Source organism: Balaenoptera physalus (genome assembly GCF_965194825.1).
Source record: "Balaenoptera physalus genome assembly, chromosome: 10".
In the NCBI taxonomy this organism is placed as follows: domain Eukaryota; kingdom Metazoa; phylum Chordata; class Mammalia; order Artiodactyla; family Balaenopteridae; genus Balaenoptera; species Balaenoptera physalus.
The window spans coordinates 75302677-75322792 of NC_138889.1; the positions used below are offsets into that span (position 1 = coordinate 75302677).

The window sequence follows — 20116 nt, forward strand, 5'->3', positions numbered from 1 at the left end:
TATATATATATATAAATTTTAAAAAAAAGAAAGCATAGGGTGCAAGTTCTGGGTCACTCCTTTGAAAAAAAAAAAAAGAGTGGATATATGTCTATGTATAACTGATTCACTTTGCTGTACACCCGAAACTAACACAACATTGTAAATCAACTATACTCCAATAAAATTTTTTTAAAAAAAGACCTTCAATTGCCTTTAATGCTACTCTGAGTTGAGGATAGAAGTGTCACCATTGGATTCAGCAACAGGGAAGTCATTGGAATCCTTGACAAGAGTAATGTCAGTGATGTGGGGCAGAGGGAATCCAGTTTACATGTGCAGAGGTGATATTAGGCCACAGAAATGATGTCAGCTCTTTCAGGAGTTTTGTTGTAGAGAGGAGCATAAAAATGTGGTAGCAGCTGGAGGGGAATGTGAGGTAAAGGGAGGGATTTTTTTTGTTTTTTAAACAGGAGATACTAGAGGAAGAATGATCCAACAGGGCAGAAGAAATGGATGAATGAGGAAAGTGAGAAGGTAATTGTAGGAGCAAAGTCCATCCCGCTGATCTCATTAATTCTAATAGGTCAGTCAGGTGAGTCTCTTGACTTCTTAGGTATAGAATCATATCCATTGAAAGGGAACCTGAAAAAAATTATAGCACATTTTAAGTAAGTGATCGTCATAAAAGTCAGTACAGTGGTTTGGAGGGCATATAGAGGGGCATCTGGTCGACTGACAAAAGTTCTACTTCTTGAGCTGGGTGATGGAAACAGGATTATTTGCTTTTTAAAAATTCAATAAGATTCTGTTTTCTGCTTCTGTGTGCTACTTGACAAGAAAAAGACTGATGAAAAACAAAAGAAATTATGAAAAAATAACATTTTGAGCTTTTCTTTTTAATATTTAAACCTTATACCTATTTGTTTTTCATCCCATTCTATTAGTAGGGCTGTCAGAACAATTTTCAATAATAACATCCTGTTTTGTTCCAGACTTTAATGGGAATGTTTCTAATGTTTCAATTAAGAATCGTATCTGCTATAGGTATTATGTTAATGAAATTTTCTTTTATTTCAGACTACAAAGGGGTTTTTCTTAGAAACAGATGTAAAATTTTATCAAGTGAATTGTTGGCATTTACTGAAATGATCATAGCTCTTCTTTTTTTGGTCCATTAATGTAATGAATTACATGAAAATATTTCCTAATGTTAAATTATCCTTGCATCCATGGGATAAACTCACCTTGATCATGATAGGTTTTTAAAATATATATTTTTATATATCTTTTAATATGGTGCTGAATTTTACTTGCTGGCATTTTGTTTAGAATTTTTGCATCCATATTAATAAATAAGATTGGCCTATAGTTTCCTTTTGTGTGTGTGTGACTGTTCTTATCCAGTTTTGTTCTCTCTGTAGAAATAATTCAGAAATTTCCCACCATTTTCTGTTGCCTTGAGGTAGAGATGGCGTAGTTCTTTTATTACATTTTCAATGTGAATATTAGTTTTTTAAGGTTTTCTGCCTCTTTCTGGGTTTAGTTTTGAGTCTTTTCCTAGAAAAAATTTTTTTCAGTTTCCATGTGGTTATGTTCTTCTGGTTTTCCTCCGTTCTAAATTTTTTTCTTTATTGCTCCTGAGTCAAAAAATGTGTCTGTATGATTTCTACTTATGGAAATTTATTAGGATGTCTGTGGCTCATCACATTATCTATTGTTATGGATGTTATATTAAATTTGAAGAGAATGTGAATACTTCATTTGGGGGTATGTAATATCAGGGCAGAGTAAGCAATCCTACAGTAATGAATCCCTTTATTATGTTAACACAATAAAAGTTTACGTCTCTCTCACTCTAAGTCCAGCATGTATTGGGTGACTCCAGGGAAGCTCCTCTGCCTATGGTTCTCTGTGTGGTCACTCAGGGATTTGAGCAACTTCATCCCGTGGCTCTGCCACCTCAAGCTATGGCTGTCACACAAAGAGAAGGAAGAATGTCATAGTGGTATGTCAGCTCTTAAATGCTTTGGCCCAGAATTGATACTTGTCATCGCTGTTCTCATTTCATTGGCTATAACTAATCACATTGCTCCTCCTTACAACAAGAGAGCTTTGAAGTCTAGTCTTCTGTTAAGTCCAGGGAGAAGATAAGAACGAAATATGGAGAGCCTAAATACTTTTTTTTTTTTTTTTTTAATTTATCTTTGGCTGCATTGGGTCTTCGTTGCCGAGCGCAGGCTTTCTCTAGTTGTGGTGAGCAGGGGCTACTCTTCCTAGCGGTGCGTGGGCTTCTCACTGCGGTGGCTTCTCTTGTTGCGGAGCACAGGCTCTAGGCGTGCAGGCTTCAGTAGTTGTGGCTCACGGGCTCTAGAGTGGAGGCTCAGTAGTTGTGGCACATGGGCTTAGTTGCTCCACAGCATGTGGGATCTTCCAGGACCAGGGCTCAAACCCGTGACCCGAGTTGGCAGGCAGATTCTTAACCACTGCACCACCAGGGAAGTCCCCCAAATATTCTTTACTTTAGAGTACAAGGGTTTATATATGTGTGCATTCAGAGCATAGGAGTTAAAAGCTGGACTGTTGAGCCATACACAGTCTTGCCATTTACTCAGCTGTGTGACCCGAGGCAAGTTACTTACATTTTCCATGACTTGGTTTTCCCATCTGTAAAATGAAGATAGTAACATGCCTGTCCCAGAGGACTGTTATAAGGATTAAATGAGTTCATACTTATAAAGTATTTAGAATAATGCCTGGCACATAGATTTGATAAATAATTAAAATATATAAAATCAACATTTAAAAATATTGTTATTCACATTCTCTATGTCTTTACTTTTAATTTACTTTGATTTTTTTTCTAACTTGGTTTGTCCATTTCTGAGAGGTAAGTTTAAGTTTCCTACAATAAAAAAATTCTCCTTGTATTTCTAACAAAATTTGCATTATATTTTTTTCCCTCTATTTGGTATTCTAAAGTTTATAATTGTTACATCTTATTAATTGTGTCACTTATAGTTTATAAAATAGTCCAAGTATCTCTTTTTTTTGCTGTTAATTTTATTCTTAGTTTTTCAATTCCTGCTTTCTATTTTATCACTTACCTAGTTTATCTTTATCCACCCCTTTACTGAGTGTTGTTTGTTTTAGGTTTGTCTCTCATAAACAACATAAAACTTGATTTTGTCTCTGAGAAAAATCTTTATCTTTTAATAATGGGATTTAACTCATTCATATCATGGGTATATTTAGTCCTAAAATGTATATTTATTTTTCTTTCCTAACCTGATTTTGCTGGATAGATCAAATTTTCTTTGATCCTTTTTTTTTTAAACTAGTGGTTTAGCAATTCCACATCTTTTTTTTATTTCAATAGTAACCATCTTTGAATGCTTGACATACTTAAATGTATATAATCCTAACAACACCAAGATTAGTCAGTATCTATAACCTTTCTCTTTAATAAGACAAGGCACTTGGAATGCTCTTACTTCTGTTTTACTCTGCCCACTCCACCCTGAACCTCCTAATGTCTCATTCATTCGTTCAACAATTCTTTACTGAGCTTCAACTATGTGTTGAAATCATCTGGAATTTTATTCACAAGTTGTTAGTACATTAACATTTAACAATTGCATCAAATGCCCCATTAACTTTATCACTGATTGTTTGAGATTTTTTTTTTTTTTTTTGGCTGCACCACGCAGCACGCTGCAGGATCCTAGTTTCCCAACCAGGGATCGAACCTGTGCCCCTGCAGTGGAAGAACAGAGTCCCAAGCACTGGACCACCAGGGAAGTCCCGGTGATTATTTGATCTTAACTGACACATTTGCTGATTTATTGGTTCATTGATTGTAGAGGATATTACTGTTTTTATGCTTTGCATCTATTTCTTCTTCTTCCATTAATTGAACCCCGGTTTTCCTCTGGAGACCCACAGCTCTCCCAGTCTCAGTCTATTTGCTTTGGGTGGACCTCATTCTACCTGCTCCCTACCCAGTCCTAGGGTAGCCACATGACTCTAAACAGCTGATCAGAGCACTGTAAGCCGTTAGCCAGATTAATCGGTTCAGTGATGGTCAATAAGAGCCAATGAGAATCAGGCCTAAGACTTGTTTCTAATTTAGAAGAAGATTCTATTTCTTATCTTTAACCTTGGAGGATAAAAGCCTGGAGTTAATGGAAGTTAGCCAGTGGAGAATGACACCAACATGAAGAAGACTACTACTGAAACATGAAGAGAAACTAGGACTAATGACTTGGTTTGAATGTCTGGAACCAGCCATACCCAAAGCTTGCCCCTTTTTTTTTTATTAAACCAAAGGCTATGTTACCATGAATTCATTTTTTATCTTCTTGAAGTATATCCTTGACTTTTTTTTTTTTCCAGAAAGACTGCATGGGTATTATACTTTCAGAATACTCACACAAGGGAAAGTGTTCCAATTCTGGAGACTTGCTGTCTTTGTCATTTCATGTGTCTCCTTGGGAAAAATAAGTAAAACTGATACAGCATTTCACATGATGGCAGTTCAATGTTCAATATGATAGATGTAGGAAAGGAAGAATTTTTAGGTAAGAAAATGGGCTTTATAGTCAGACAAATTTCGATTCAAATTCCAATTCCTCCACTTACTATCTCTGTGATCATCAAAAAATTTCTCAACCTCTCTGAACCTTTCTTCATCCAGAAAACAGAGATGATATTATCTCCCTTGTGAGACTGTTGTATTAATAAGACTATGTATGTAAATTCCCCAGATCAGGTCCTAGCACACACTAAGCACTCAATAATTGGAAGTTTCCTTCTTCTTCCCTTCCTTATGGCTCTTCAATATAAACTAGAATATCACCACAGACAGGAACATTTATTTTAATACATGTCTTAACCCTAAAACCTTAATACAAATACCTTATCAAAGTTTGAAAAGTAACAATAGCATTCGTGATCTGCACAATTATTTTTTAAAAGTTGTAGTCCCAAGATGCCACACTTCTAAGATAGCCAAAGTCATGTTGAATTTTTAGTTTTGAGTCATTAAATAATATATCAAATGTGGGTGTGTACTGTATGGAATATACGGAGGACTTTCTCTTTTTTGTGCAGTAAGACCTCAGATGTTAGAAGCCATATGGGGTTCTACCCATTTTCAAATGGAATTAATTTGATGATGCAAAGGGATGAGGAGAGAGATCAGGTCACATGTAATATCCTGAGTCCTCAAGATCTAAATCTACTAAATCTCCCTCCAAAAACACATTAATCTTTACAACATGGTGCCTTCACTCATCTCTGATAACATCCAAATGACTCACATGTAAGAGTCTGTTTACACACAGCTTTACACAAGTTTCATTTCAAATCTGCTTCAATTCTCAATTCCACTTTTAAAAATTACAATTGGGGCTTCCCTGGTGGCGCAATGGTTAAGAATCCATCTGCCAATGCAGGGGACACGGGTTCGCGCCCTGAGCCGGGAAGATCCCACATGCCGTGGAGCAACTAAGCCCGTGCGCCACAACTACTGAGCCTGTGCTCTAGAGCCCGTGAGCCACAACTACTGAAGCCTTGAAGTACGTGCGCCTAGAGCCCGAGCTCCGCAACAAGAGAAGCCACCGCAATGAAAAGCCTGCACACCACAACGAAGAGTAGGCCCCGCTCGCTGCAACTAGAGAAAGCCCACGTGCAGCAACAAAGACCCAACACAGCCATAAATAAATAAATAAATAAATAAAAATTTAAAAAAAACAACTTACAATTGCAACTCTGTTTATCATTTGAACATCTTTGCTTCAACACATTACTCCAAAAAACACTGGCTTGTGGTCATTTCAAACACATTGAGCAAAACAAGCCCAGTTAGTATCGGTCATGACAAAGCCTTCTACTTGCTGTGCATTATAACTTGCCTGAAGTCACACAGGCAGTGACAGAGGGGGGCCAGAATCCAAGACCTCACTTAACCCAGAGAATTTTTCACCTCCATGTACCACAAAATTTCAAAAAAAAAAAAAAAATGGACTAAGGAACCCAAAGGATTTATACCTGTTTTTAGTTTCTTCAGGTTTCTAGACTTCTTTGACTTTGGGCTCTGAGTCATATGGAAACCTCCTAGTCCATTATTGAGAAGTAATTATGAAAGCACCCAATACCATCTGAAGGACCCAAGACATTCTAAATCCAGGGAACATGATTTACAAGAGACAATGCGAATGGTGCTCCCTGGAGTTCTGCAATACAGCATTCCTGCTCAAGTTAATAAAGCAAACAGTGTGAGAAAATGCCACTATTAGGAAGTGCTGGCTATTCAGATTTTTAGGACGAGAGAGACTGTCTTACAGCATGAGAAACAACTGTGCTTGAAGAAACAGGGCCCATTGCCTGGGCACACTTGGTTTCCCCCAGTGTCTGCCGTCTTAATGTTTGCTTTGTACTGTTTAAACAGGCATTATCACCCCTCTCATTCAATGCAACTAGTCATTCCTCCTACAAGTCAAATAGTATTTGCTGGGGCTACAGAAAGCAAAGCCAGTACCATTTGTCTAATTAATGACCTCTGAAGCATCTATGAAAGGGTATCACTGAGTCTGCAACAGGGAAAATGAGCAAACTTGATGATTAACGTCCCTTCTCCTTTGTTTCTCCAACTGAGCTCAAGATAGTGTGGCCAAGCTTTCACAGTCATCAGGAAGATTCTGAAAGACTCTATAAGTGACCACTTGGAAGAGTCAAGAGAGGAAGGTATACCATTCAGACAGACAAGGAATGCCACTCCTGGAGTTCCACAGGGTCAGAAAGGAGAGATAGAAAAATTCTATCTACATGGCATTAATACCCCAGACCCCACCCCAGAAGAGGTTAGTTGGGGGCACATTTTCTTAGGTGTCAGATATTAGAAGACTTTATAGACTCTATTACGGCAGAAGTTAATCCAAAAAGTCCCAGTCCTTCCCTACAGAGAGAGGAGCAGCCATGCCCTTAATCTGCCTTTAGTCATCACCGGGGGCTCTGGTTTATGTGTTACATAACATTTTCCTCAGAGGGCAACAAAGCCACTGATAATCAGATGCATTAATAACTTGGATGTGACCTGCTAAGTAGGTGTTTGATACACAGAAGCGGCCAAGAGGACTCACACCAAAGCATGGCCAGGAAAAGGAAGCATCAGAGAACCCCAAGCAGCCTTTGTACTCCGTGGATGATATAGGTAAATACAGGTCACACAGCCACTTAGCAAGTTCAAAGCCACTTCAAAACACCACTGAGAGCCTCTCATCAGCTCCTGCACAGCGAGCTGCTCCACTTCTTCCTCTACAGACTGTGGTCGTGCTCACCCTATTGAGAGTCATGGAGGTACACTCCCAGGTGTGCATCTGGACAAAGGCAAAGAAGAGGAAGTTCCACACGTGGCCCTCCTCTCTGCCAACTGGCCCACATGTGCAGCAGACATGGTTATTGTTTGCCTCTGTAATAAAGTCATTGAATAAAGTTTGTAGAGCTTTAAATCAGCTTCATAAGTGTCACCAGGCAACTCCTCCAAGAAAGGTAGGGGGGATGGTGACATACAGAATTCCAGGGACACAGTAAAAAGACCAGTGTGTTGCTTGAAAAGGCCTTGCACTGGAAATGCTATGAAGTCACAGACTCTGTGCTAACCATGAAATCCAATCAATACAACAGTCTTGGAAGAGGCCTAAGCAAGTGAGGGGTCCTTAAACCAGTGGTCCCCAAACTTTGCTGTACATGAGAACCACTTGGGGAGCTTTAAAAATCCTGATGCCCAGTTTGCACCCCATACCAATCGGAATGTCTGGAGGTGAGAGCCGGGCATCAGTACTTTTTTTAAAGATTTAAAGATCCCTAGGCGATTCCTATGTGCATCAAAGTTTGGGAACCACTGCTTTAAGTTTAAGCTTTATTAGCTTCAGGTAAGCCTGCCTCTGGAAATGGAGCATAGTTTTCATTCATTTATTTAACATTTGTGGAACAATTGCCACATTCCAAGCACTGTATCCCCAGCACTTGGCATTGTACCTGGCATGTAGCTGGCGATCACTAAATGCTTGCTGAATGTATCAATGAACACTACTCAGGCAGTCTCTCCTGTTTCACAGAGGAGACTGGTTGTACACTAGATCTGGAATTCTCCAGTTTTTCTTTTCCTTTAGATGTGTCAGCTTTTAAAGGAACACTGGTTTTAACCCCAAGATAAAGATCCTTCATGGCTCCACCATACATATTAGGTGGTCCCTATGGATTCTAGATACAAAAGATGTCAGCCAGCAAGCCTCCTGAAATGTAATGAAATATCTTTTTCATCTATTGTCCTCCTCTTTGTTTTCTTGGAAATGAATCTATGTGGAGAAATACTGAGTATATCTGACTATAGAAATTCCAAAAGGAATCTGTAAGGATTCTCACTTTCTGCTAAAACTTTGGCAACTTCATCTCCTCTGACTCTTTCCCCATGTTACAGGGTCTCAAAATTCAACTCACACTGTGGGATGAACTGGGAGATTAGGATTGACATATATACACTAATATGTATAAAATAGATAACTAATAAGAAACTGCTGTATAAAAAAATAAATAAAATTCAAAAAAAAGAAGGTATCTTATAAAAAATTCAGGTTTAACTAAAATTATATTTGACCTTAAAAAAAAAATTCAACTCACACTGTTACTCAGATGCGGAGAGAAAAAGTAACAACTTCATTTTGTTACCATAACAAATACGATATTTCTCTGGATCCCCATCTGTTAGTAGCAGGAAAATTAAAAAACCAAACATCCAATTCCGTCTAAATTCACTCTGGTCCAATAATTTAAATAGGCCCTTCAAGACCGTGCAATCTTTCACTAAAAAAAAATTTAAAAGGCTGGGTGTCTTACAAGCTGCCTCCTAAGATGTTGTCCAGGTATGGAGAGGAGGGGTGTAGCTGAGACCTCATGGTGGATGTGAAGATTACGTTCTTTCCAACTCTGACCTCTTAGCTTCCGGAGTGCTTGTGCTTCACCATCATTTGAGGTTGTGTCTTACAGCTTCTGTAAATTCAGGATTTTGTCTCTTTGGGCTTGGGTCAGGCTCCATAGTGCTCCCTGAGTGACTAGGCCTCATCTCAGCTCCCACTGGCAACAAACCCTTGAGCCTCCTACATACACATCATTCCTCCAGCCCCCTGGACCAGGGCCTCCCCTCCCTCCAGCCTCTGCTGTGGCATCACCATGTTCTGCTACAGCAGGCCTGCTGGCATCTCCACTTGCTCTCAGAGCCTCCCTCTGCAGGTGGGATGTAGCCAAGCCCTCGGCGGGAGGTGCTTTCCTTACAAGGTCCCATAAGAAGAGTGGGGGCAAGCATTTATCTGATGTCCTTAATTGTCATGGAGGAGGGGCAACAGTGGAAGGGAGCTTGCTGTTGGGCCTGCATTTAACTGCAAGGAGCTATCTACCCACAAAGGGACCTATATATCTCTTATAGTTATGTAAGTCTCAAGAGAGCCCCAAATCTCTGCCTAGCATGTAACTTGGAGAAGTGAAAGTATATCATTTCAGGAGAAGTGACATGGACTCTGACTTCTGGAAATTAATGGAGTAAACGTCTGTTAACTAGCTCTGTTTTCCTCCTGTCTTGAATTGTCAACTTTTTAGTCCCACTGAGCACAGTGCTTAACACATGGCAAGTTCAACACATTACAACATACCAGGGCATGAATGAATGAGAAGTGTTCATCCACAATTCAGTTTCTCTCTTACTGGTTCAGTAAACTCCAACAAAGCACTTATTGATCATATACTGGATGTTTATCCCTGATTAAAGATGTGACAAGAGACCTGTGTTTTATGAACATCCATTTTCTCTCACAGAAGACTAAATCCTCTGCCACTAAAATACTTCAAGGCTCAACAGCAATGTTAACAGAAATCAACATGAGCACGTAGGGTGAGAGAACTGGGCCACAGTGATGGTACAGGCTAAAAAGAATTGAGCTCAAATTTCAGAGCCGGAAAAGAAATAGATTTTAACCAAAGATAAGTATTTCCCAAACTCAGGATGTGGCAAATAAACTCACGGCAGCTCCTCTGTGGTAGAAGTAGACACAGATAAAACTCACTAGACCAGTGCTTCCCTGGTGGCGCAGTGGTTAAGAATCCACCTGCCAATGCAAGGGACACGGGTTCGAGCCCTAGTCTGGGAAGATCCCACATGCCGCGGAGCAACTAAGCCCGTGCGCCACAACTACTGAGCCTGCGCTCTAGAGCCCGCGCTCTAGAGCCCGCGCGCCACAACCACTGAGCCCACGTGCCACAACTACTGAAGCCCAGACACCTAAAGCCCGTGCTCCGCAACAAGAGAAGCCACCGCAATGAGTAGCCCCCGCTCGCCGCAACCAGAGAAAAGCCCGCACGCAGCAACAAAGACCCAACACAGCAAAAAATAAATAAAATTTTTTTAAAAATCACTAGACCAACCCAATTCATCTGATGACAATCACAGCAGCTAAAAAAAACCCCTTCCGCTCCCTCTGCATTTATTTCCAGGAGCAGATGCTCATGGCTTCACAGACAACCCTCTGTGTGTATCCTGCTTCCAATGCCCAGTGTTTCTGTTCTGTTTGGAATTATTTAGGCCATTAGGCATTAGACTCTCTTCCCATACCTGCCTCCTCCCCACCGTCCAATTGCTTTCTTCTGGTCCTTTATATCCAGAATTGCAAAAGAAAATAAATATCTCAGCTCCCACTGGCTACAAACCCTTGAATCTCTTTCTCATCACTTTTCCAGATGAGAGGTTTGGAGGGGAGGCAAGAGAGGAAGAATTTTTTTTTTTCCTTTTCAATTAATTTCCATTTCTTTCAAGTCTGAGTAAACTCTGGGCACAGAGCAACCAGGATGATATGATTATGGAAACTATTAATCTCTCCATCAAAGGAGAGCCAACTCGTGGTTACGGAGCAGCTGGCACGTTCCTCCAAAGGGCTTCTGCAGCATGATCCTCCTGGTTTCCTTTGGGCTCTAAGTGCTCAGGGCACGACCTGTGGCAACTTCCTAAAAAGATAAAATAATCCTTGAGTGCTTTGTGAGTTGTTCTGGAAAACTGTGTGTTTTCCAGCAATTGCCCTAAAGAAATTGCCAAACCACATTAAAACATGTCCAAATAGAAAAGAAAGAGAAAAATCTACTAAGATTTTCAGATCACTCAAGACTCATCCAAAAATGTGAAATTTGGATTTTTAAAGACCATTCAGATATCACTTGATGTGGGCAACAAGCAAAGGGGTGCATTTGGAGCAGGAAGTCTCCAAACTGCTTTAAATATTGAATACTATAATCATAAAAATTAAAGTAACTTCTATAAGTTACTTAGGACACACAGGACAGGTACCTGCTTTGTCCAAACGTAAAAAGAAATTAGAGAATTCAATTTGGGGACTTTGTTCCAGGGTCCACAACATCAGCAGATTTTTTTTTTTTTTTTTCCTACCAGTGGTGACAGAATACAGGCTTCTCTGTGATGGAGAAGTTAAAGGACATAAGTTTGCTCCAGTAGAAGTGCTTGCTGACTGGCCACGTGACTGCTCGTTCCTGGGTAACACCAGTTGCATTGTGAAAAAAGCACACTCATAGGTTTACAAATGCCACCAGCCTTCCCAAACACAGTTCCTAGGAGAGTTAATTTCCAAAGATGCCAAATTCCTCAAATGGTTATGGGGTCAGTAGGAGCCATTCAAAACAAAATTACATGATCCTACATCGACTGAGTGACTTTTATACGCACTCTCTTGAACTGTGGACTATGATAAATGTAAGTTCCCCACCAACCCACACACCTTGCTTTCAACATACACTCCTTCGCGGAAGCAAGCCCATACTTCAGGAAGTCAAACTCCTCCAGGATACAGAAAGCCTCCTTCTCCTTTCTTCTCACTATCTTGTTGTTGGAGTTTGCATGCACAATGGGCCTGAGCAGGAAATTGTCAGTTCTATCAAGGGACTGTTCCCAAAAACGCTTCAATTTCTCATGTAATCATATAAACCCTGAATGGTAAGGGGGAAAACCCATAAAAGTAATTATAAACAGATCCCGTGATGTCAAAGGAAAAGCAGCTAGAGTTTAATAAGGCTTTCTTTTATTACAATAGACTTGACGTCATTATTTATTATTTCCAATACTAAAGCACAAAGACACTTGCTACATTGTGGACTAGGATGAAAAGGACATGTGGACTTTCCTGAGTATTTTAATATCCTCTTATTGACAATAGATAGAAGATCTGAACAAGGACTGGAAACAGGAAATGATTTTAGTGATTTCATTACAGTAATAGAGAAAAGCACTTCCAATGGCAGAGATTGGCAGATGGTCTCCTAAGGCTCCAACTTCTAAACAGCCTGCAGGTCAACAAGCCCAGTATTGATACAAGCTCAGTATGTAATTAACTAGGCGTCCTAGTGAGCAGAAATGTTTTTATGAATATATGCTGTAGCCTTAGCAGTGGAACACAGGAAGCTGGTGTTTAAAAGTTAATTTAAAAAACCATTGCACAGGAAAGGTATTTAGAGGCAGCAAGAGGCATACAGTAAGACTGCAGCTAGAGATGTTGATATGATTTGTACTCGATGTTCTACTACAAATCACATTTGCAATGAAATATCAAATATGGTGTATTTCACTTAATTTATCTCTAGTGAAAAATAAATGTGGTTGTAGAATTTTCAGATTTTTGAGACTTTTCAGATCTCATTCAAGAAAACCTAAAAAGCTTTGTAATATATTTTGAAATCATGAAGTGCAATGCCTCCAGCTTTGTTCTTTTTGCTCAAAATTGCTTTGGCTGGAGTCTTTTATGGTTCCATACAAATTTTAGGATTTTTTTTTCTATTTCTGTAAAAAAATATCATTGGGATTTTGATAGGGATTGCACTGAATCTGTAGATTACTTTGGGTAGTATGGCCAATTTAACAATATTAATTCTTACAATTCATGATCATGGATGTCTTTCCATTTGTGTCTGCCTTAATTTCTTTCGCCAGTGTTTTAAAAGTTTTTAGTGTACAAGTCTTTCACCTCCTTAGTTAAGCTTATTCCTAAGTATTTTATTCTTTTTGATGCTATTATAAGTGGGATTGTTTTAAAAACAGACATATAGACCAATGGAACAGAATAGAGAGACCAGAAATTAACCCATACATATACAACCAGTCTTTGACAAAGGTGCCAAGAACATACCGTGGGGGAAGGATAGTCTCTTCAGTAAGTGGTATTGGGGAAAACTGGATATCCATGTGTATAAGAATGAAAATGAACCTTTCTCTTACATCAAACACAAAAATTAACTCAAAATGGATAAAAACATAAATGTAAAACCTAGACTGTAAAAACTCTGAGAAGAAAACATGGAGGAAAGCTTCTTGATAGTGGTCTTGGCAATCATTTCTTAGATATGACACCAAGAGCACAGGCAAAAATAGTCAAGTGGGACTACATCAAACTAAAAATCTTCTGCACAGCAAAGGAAACAATCAACAAAATGAAAAGGCAACCTACGGAATGGGAAAAAAATATTTCCAAACCATATATCTGAGAAAGAGTTAATATTCAAATAGGGAAATCCTGCAACTCACTAGCAAAAGAAACCTACAAATAACCTGATTAAAAATTTGACAAAGGAATTGAATAGACATTTCTCCAAAGAAGACGTACAAATGGCCGACAGGAATATGAAAAGGTACTCAACATCATTAATCATCAGGGAAATGCAAATCAAAACCAAAATGAGATATCACTTCACACTAGTTAGGGTGGCTATTATACATATACAAGTGTTGGTAACAAAAGATAAGGGTTAGTAAGGATGTGGAGAAAAAGGAACCCTTGTACACTGTTGGTGAGAATGTAAATTCGTGCAGCCACTGTGGAAAACAGTATGGAGGTTCCTCGAAAACTTAAAAATAAAAACTAGTCATACCTAGTCAGAATGCTGCACAAATAGAGAGTTTACACTGTTTGCAAACAGAAAGTGACATCTCAGTAATATTGGGACAAGTCAATCAGGGTTACTGTGCTCCAGATCAGTCTTATCCTGACAAAGATGGAAAAAAATCATTATTTTAGGAGAAGAGTTGGGGGGTGGGGGATGAATTAACTATTCTCTTAGCTAAGTTACTTATGCTTCAGCAATCTCACTTCTGGGTATCTAACCAAAGGAATTGAAATATGGATCTCAAAGAGGTATCTTCACTCTCATGTTAATTGCAGCATTCTTCACAAAGCCAAGACACAGAGGCAACCTAAATGCCCACTGACAGATGAAGAAAATGTAGCATATACATAGAGTGGAATACTATTCAGCCTCTAAAAAGACTGGCATACTGAGACACTGCTTACATCAACTTCATTAACATTCCATTAGCCAAAGCAAAATGACTTTGCCAAGCTCAAAATCAAAGGACAGGGAAGTATACTCCATTCACCAAGAAGCCATGGCAAGAGAATGGATACACAGAGGTGAAGAACTGAGAACAATGATCTAATCTGCTATAAGCTGCATGACCTCCTCTGTTCTATGCAGACCAGCTTCTTCCCCTGTGACTCTGCAGAAAACTCTAGAATGCAAGCTCCACTGGGCAAGATTCTTGTCTTTGTCCACTACAATATTTCCAGTATGCAAATCCTGTCTGTTTAGTTGGCTGCTGTCTTCCTAGTATTTCGAACAATACTTGGTACATAGTAGACAATAAACAGGACTGGCTGCCCCCAAATAGGGTCTTCAGCCTTGCAAGTCACATGATCTTTAGAGTCCAATGTTCCCGAACCAGTGTGATTTGCCCAGCTTGGATCAGGAATCAACCATACACTGTAACCAGAAGAAAAATGTAGGTAGGTCAGAGACAATTTTCAGAGAAGGGGGCATGGATAAGCAGATATCCCAGATGTCTACCCCACAGGATACATATGATGACACCTCATGATCTGGTCCATGTCTACCTACAGGATGCAAGTATAATACAGTGGTTAAAAGAAAATGCTTTAGGGTCTGGCAGCCTGGATTCAAACCCTGGGTCAACTACTTACTGTCTATATAACTGGCCAAGTTACTTAGTCACTCTGAATCTTCATTTCCCTATCTGTAAAATGGAAACAATTACCTTTTGAGATCGTTTCAGAGTTAAATAAGAAAATATATGTAAAGATCTTTATAGAGTGCCTGGCACACAGTAAACTCTCAATAAATGGTGGCTACTGCTACCAAGCATGTAGGTCTGGTGTCTACTACATTGCTCTGTATCCTCACACAAACTTTGATTCACATTCATTTTAATTTCCACTTTAGTTGACTGTATTAGGAGTGCACAATTAGCACAAGATAGCCAATCCACAGGCCAGTCAGTGACCCACAACTACCTGATGTACAGATCCTCTCCTTTTCAGGTCTGGTTTCAGTGTGGCATGGCCCCTTCCCAGAACTTTGTTTCTTGCCAGGGCCCTAAAGCATGGAAAATTAGAGTAAAATGAGAATGGCCTACTCCATGATGCTGCTAAATTATGTTAAGTCTTTTTTTGGCCGCGCTGTGCGGATTGCAGGATCTTATTTCTCCGACCAGGGATCTGGGCCACAGCAGTGAAAGCACCAAGTTCTGACCACTGGACCACCAGGGAATTCCCAAAATTAGGTTAAGTCTTGCAGGCCTAGACTTCTAAGGAAAACACAGCTGTTAAAAAAGGGCAGTCAACCCAAAGCAATCTACAGATTCAATGCAATCCCTATCAAACTACCACTGGCATTTTTCACAGAACTAGAACAAAAAATTTCACAATTTGTATGGAAACACAAAAGACCCCGAATAGCCAAAGCAATCTTGAGAACGAAAAATGGAGCTGGGGGAATCAGGCTCCCTGACTTCAGACTATATTACAAAGCTTCAGTAATCAAGACAGTTTGGTACTGGCACAAAAACAGAAATATAGATCAATGGAACAGGATAGAAAGCCCAGAGATAAACCCACACACATATGGGCACCTTATTTTTGATAAAGGAGGCAAGCATATACAGTGGAGAAAAGACAGCCTCTTCAATAAGTGGTGCTGGGAAAATTGGACAGGTACATGTAAAAGTATGAAATTAGAACACTCCCTGACACCATGCACAAAAATAAACTCAAAATGGATTAAAGACCTAAGTGTAAGGCCAGACACTATCAAACTCTTAGAGGAAAACATAGGCAGAACACTCTATGACATACATCACAGCAAGATTCTTTTTGACCCAGCTCCCAGAGAAATGGAAATAAGAACACAAATAAACAAATGGGACCTAATGAAACTTAAAAGCTTTTGCACAGCAAAGGAAACCATAAACAAGACCAAAAGACAACCATCAGAATGGGAGAAAATATTTGCAAATGAAGCAACTGACAAAGGATTAATCTCCAAGATTTACAAGCAGCTCATGCAGCTCAATAACAAAAAAACGAACAACCCAATCCAAAAATGGGCCGAAGACCTAAATAGACATTTCTCCAAAGAAGATATACAGATGGCCTACAGACACATGAAAGAATGCTCAACATCATTAATCATTAGAGAAATGCAAATCAAAACTACAATGAGATATCATCTCACACCGGTCAGAATGGCCATCATCAAAAAATCTAGAAACAATAAATGCTGGAGAGGGTGTGGAGGAAAGGGAACACTCTTGCACTGTTGGTGGGAATGTAAATTGATACAGCCACTATGGAGAACAGTATGGAGGTTCCTTAAAAAACTACAAATAGAACTACCATATGACCCAGCAATCCCACTACTGGGCATATACCCTGAGAAAACCATAGGTCAAAAAGAGTCATGTACCAAAATGTTCATTGCAGCTCTATTTACAATAGCCAGGACATGGAAGCAATCTAAATGTCCATCGACAGATGAATGGATAAAGAAGATGTGGCACATATATACAATGGAATATTACTCAGCCATAAAAAGAAATGAAATGGAGGTATTTGTAATGAGGTGGATGGAGTTAGAGTCTGTCATACAGAGTGAAGTAAGTCAGAAAGAGAAAAACAAATACAGTATGCTAACACATATATACGGAATCTAAGGAAAAAAAAAAAAAAAAGGCCATGAAGAACCTAGTGGCAAGACGGGAATAAAGACACAGACCTACTAGAGAATGGACTTGAGGATATGGGGAGGGGGTGGGGTGAGATGTGACAGGGTAAGAGAGTGTCATGGACATATATACACTACCAAATGTAAAATAGATAGCTAGTGGGAAGCAGCCGCATAGCACAGGGAGATCAGCTCCGTGCTTTGTGACCACCTAGAGGGATGGGATGGGGAGGGTGGGAGGGAGGGAGATGCAAGAGGGAAGAGAAATGGGAACATATTGTATATGTATAACTGATTCACTTTGTTATAAAGCAGAAGCTAACACACCATTGTAAGGCAATTATACTTCAATAAAGATGTTAAAAAAAAAAAGAAAAGAAAAAAAAAAAAAGGCAGTCACATGGGCACAATAATTATGATATTAGGAGTAGCCTAATAAAATCTTTGGCTTTGAAAACTAACTAGAAACCCATGGAGGCTCTTCAGCTTTTATATTATAGATGCTCCCTGAGTTGCACAAAATTTGATTTATGCAAGTTTGATTTTATGCATATTAACCTAAGGTACATCATAATATTTTAGCAACGCAGCCTTTGAATTCTACACAGAGATATAGAGCAGTCTGGCTGACGAACAAAAACCATGAGGTAGAATGGAAGGCTGGAAGCATCCACCACAAGGTCTCCTCTTGCTTCTAGTCTTAATCTGATATCTTGGGTTGCTGCTTTAGGTCTGGCCTGGCCCTCAGGACTACACTGACCCAGTCAGTCTCTTGTAGGCTTGACTAGCCCAATGAATAAGCACTGGACACAGGGAGTGTCTAATAATCTGTCCATCTCTAAAATTCTATGATTCTGCCTCTCTCTCTTAGTCTCCTCTACCCACAAAATATACCATTAAAGATCACCAATAAGAACTTCTGTTAGTGGGACTTCCCTGGTGGCGCAGTGGTTAAGAATCCGCCTGCCAATGGAGGGGACACAGGTTCGAGCCCTGGTCCGGGAAGATCCCACGTGCCGGAGAGCAACTAAGCCCGTGCGCCACAACTACTGAGCCAGCGCTCTAGAGCCCATGCTCCACAATGAGAGAAGCCACCATAATGAGAGTACCTCGCACTGCCACGAAAAGTAGCCCCCACTCAACACAAAGAGAGAGCTAGACTAGAGAAAGCCTATGCACAGTAACGAAGACTCAACACAGCCATAAATAAATATTTTTAAAAAAGAACTTTTGTTAGTAGAAGTACCCCACTGTGGTGCTAAAACATATATGACCTCAGTTCCTAACTGGTTAATAGTCACTCACATTCCTTATGATAAAAGTCTCATTGTCAAGTCAGTTAAAACAGTGAAGATAATAATTTTTACATAATTGGTTATATACTGATGATAATCTTTTCTATCAAGTATTTGTGTTGGTTTCAACTGTGCTGAATTCAATAGTATTTAATGCTAATACAATAGTGTGAGTTTTATTTAGACATAAAAGAAACAAGCATCATTTGTAATTAAATTCAGGTTTAAAATTATGTGTATGATTTACTTGCTTTTAAAAAACATTAATAGGAAACCTCAAACATATACAAACAGAGAGGGAATAGTATAACGGATCCCCATGCCATCATAACCCAGCTTCAGCAATTCCAATTCATGGCCAATCTTGTTTCATCTACTCCCTTAATCCACTTCCTTCCCCTTGTCCCAGACTATTTTGAAGAAAATTCAAGACATCATACCACTTCACTATAAATATATAACTTTTAATAATGGTTCTCAGATTAAATCTCATCCCGGCAATAAAAAGAAAAATACTGATATGGACTAATTCAAGAGGGGTGTTTACCTATTTTTTCCTTCTTAAAACTTTTGCCAGGAGCAGAGAAGAGGAGTTGCAAAGTGGTAAAACGACAACATATTCTCAAGGAGAATACAGAGATGAGTTCTAAATTAATATAGATCTATTTTTTTCTATAAAAAAGCTATTGATGAGCTTTTTAAAAAATACTATTTAAAACAGCCAAGATAATCTATAACCCCAATATTCCTTTTCTTCAATTTATTCAAATTCACACAGTTAACTGTCAGAACCAGCATCACTATAGCCCAGTCCTGCAGAATAGAAAACGCTGTTCAACAGTTCATGCACTTAAGATTTTCTGAACCCTAAACAGAGGTTGCTTCTTAATGTCTATGGTTGGTTTCTACATATGCTTCACTTAAGAAGTATACAAGAGAGATGGTTTTCAAACTTTTTTCCACTTACATGCCAAAGTTATTCAGGGGAACTAATTCAAAGCAAGGCAAGAGAAATGTTCGAGAGAGAGTGGAAAAAGTTTTTTGATCTTGAAAGTTGGATCAGCCAAGAGAACAATTTAGCTATATCCCATTAACTGCAGGGAATTTTTAAAAAGGCAGAGAGAAAACATATCTTCTGTGTCTGTCTTAAGTGGTCTAAATACCTCAAAAATCAAACTCAAATTTAATAAGAAATAGAATGACACATTTAACAAATGCTCACTGAAGTTCCTCTTGTAATTTCTTCCCTCCTCTGCAAAAATGTATGGGGGAAGAATGAGTTTCAATTTCATTTGTACATAAAATTCCAAATTTCATATTTATGCTTCTGGAGAGAGCGCCATTTTAAAATATCACTGTAACTGATGCAAGCACTAAAATTTTTTGGTAAATTCTTCAAACCGTGTAGCATTAAAAAAGTTTTAACACTGCTCACTTTAAAAAAAAAAACTATTTATTATAATTCATAGATTTAGGAAGTTTTCAAACATATCAAAGTACTATGAAAATACGTACCACCTCATAATGTTACAATAGCAAGAAGTAACAAGTAAATAAGGCAGGTTCAAGACAGAAATGGGAAGCAGAAAATAACCTGGACATCCCGAGCCTCCCCATGATGTATCCTTTTTCTCCCTCTGTAACTTACCCACTCTGCGGGGCACTCTTGCTCAGAAACTCAAGATCCTTGTGCTCCCCCTTTTAAAATGTGCTCTCAGGAAAAC

At 39.1% G+C, this 20116-nt stretch overlaps 1 long non-coding RNA gene across 1 annotated transcript; it reads left to right on the forward strand.

Annotated features, from left to right (window-relative positions):
* Positions 1-7: 7 nt before the first annotated feature.
* On the forward strand, positions 8-19498 carry LOC309667806. Its single transcript, XR_014267970.1, has 2 exons — positions 8-15710; positions 17490-19498. It is a non-coding gene; the product is annotated as an uncharacterized lncRNA (long non-coding RNA).
* Positions 19499-20116: the final 618 nt, after the last annotated feature.